General features: G+C 45.9%; 1 pseudogene; it reads right to left on the reverse strand.

Annotated features, from left to right (window-relative positions):
- Positions 1–501: 501 nt before the first annotated feature.
- On the reverse strand, positions 502–1,775 carry LOC107496633 (pentatricopeptide repeat-containing protein At1g77405-like; annotated as a pseudogene).
- Between the last annotated feature and the right edge of the window lie 255 nt (positions 1,776–2,030).

Here is a 2,030-nt window from a genome sequence, read left to right on the forward strand (position 1 = left end):
CCGAACCAAGTGTCGTACGGGCTGCCTGCGGGCTCATTCAGGTCGACCGGGAGCTGTGTCTCAGGAACCTGGGACGGCACATCCGCTGGCTGTGACCTATACTCTGGAGGGTCGGATGGGCCGCCTGAAATTGGGCTCTGGTACTGATGAACGTCATCACCCCGTATAATCTCAACAAAATCTGCATAGAACTGGGGTTCAGCCAACTGATCGTCCAAATCCATGGTGAAGGAAGTGGTAACAAGATCAGCTAACATCTGCGTGCTACATTCATGTAGTACCTGAGAGCTAGATACGTGAGTAAAAGGTGTACCACCCATACTAGCCTCCGCGATGCCACCAACCTGAGTGTCAGTAGGGTGCCCACGGGACGATCCAGCCTCATCATAGCAAACACTCGCCGCTATAATCAAAGACCTTTCCTTACATGCTCATCGACCTCCTTCTCCCTCTCCCTTATGGACAAAAGATGTTGTTTCACAATTGATTTGGTTCATCCCCTCATGCTTCTTTAGGTCTCCTCGCTTCATTGGCTGCCAAACCAGTTTTTGACACCGCACTCCTCTCCAACAGCGCAACCTCAATGAAGAACAACGAAAGTTCCGCCACAAACTCCTTGTGCTTGGCCCCTGCTGTGAAGTTGGCAAGGTTCTTAATGCTTCGAATCTAAATAACAAAAGGGAGAGTGGCTTTTTTGTCCAATTTTTAAAATTGACCTTCCACTAATGCAGTACCTCTCCCTTTTGTCATTTAAATTCCAAGCATCAAGAACCTTGCCAACTTCACAAAGCTCATGAATGATAGGTGTGTATGAACTCAAACCGGGTACTCCATGATTCGACCTCTGCATATCTCTTAACATCTCAATAGCTCTATCAATCTCATTCACTGCATTGAAGTATCTTATTAAAGAATTATAAGTAACTCTATTAGGGACACATCCTTTCTTCTTCATGTCATCAAACAACTCCAATGCTCTCGCAATGCGATAGGTCTTGCAGCAACCATCTATTAAGGCATTGTAAGTCACAACATCAAGAACAAATCCCTTGAAGAGCATGATCCGGAAAAGGTGATTCGCTTCCCACAACCTCCTCCTTGTGGCCTTCTTGCACCCGGTTTGTATAGCGTGCCTACAATAAGAGCTTATCAAAATGGTATAAGTAAATGTATTCGGTGGGCACCGGAACCCCGGCAACTCCATCTGCTCAAGAAAGAACCTAGCCTTTCTGAAATTTCCAACCCTACAAAGCGCATTGATTAATGTATTGTAAGCATAAATGTCCGATCTGCAGTGAAACTGCCTCATCCTATAAAAAGCAAATAGTGCTTCACTAGCCAGCCCTACTTCTCCTTGGACTTTTATCAAACACGTAACGGTCTCTGTTGTCACAAGCTTGGAACACTGTTTTCTAGACATCTCTTTTAAGAAATCCCAAAGAGCAGTGAATCTATCTGCTCTGGCCAACACAATTGCCATCTTACTACACGTGACCTCAGTATGGTGGAACCCAAAGCGAGCCTCGACCCACCGGAAGAACTGGAGGGCTTTGTGAAGACCAAGGTTGACCCTGCCAGGGTCCCTGTGTGCAGCAGGGCCAAGCACAAAGAGGCTGTGGTGGAACTTTTGTTGTTTTTTTATTGAGGTTGTGCTATCGGAGAGGAGTGCGGTGCCGGAAACCGGTTTGGCAGCCAATGGAGCGAGCAGACCTAAAGAAGCATGAGGGGATTAACCGAATCACTTGTGAAACGACATCTTCTGTCCACGAGGGAAAAGGGGAAGGAGGTCAATAAGCATGTAAGGGAAGGTCTTTGATTATACTGGTGAGTGTTTGTTTAATGATGTGTATGTGAGAATGCCATAGAGGCTTTACTACCATCATCCAAGAACTCTAGTCTTGGATGATGACATGCACAAGAATACACAATGCCACAAAAGGAAGAGGGACTTTTTTGTCCAAATTTTGAAATTGGCCTTCCACTAATGTGCCATATGAACAGCCGTAATGCTAGGTCATTAGAATGGGAGC

The sequence above is a fragment of the Arachis duranensis genome, chromosome 7 (genome assembly GCF_000817695.3).
Source record: "Arachis duranensis cultivar V14167 chromosome 7, aradu.V14167.gnm2.J7QH, whole genome shotgun sequence".
Lineage (NCBI taxonomy): Eukaryota > Viridiplantae > Streptophyta > Magnoliopsida > Fabales > Fabaceae > Arachis > Arachis duranensis.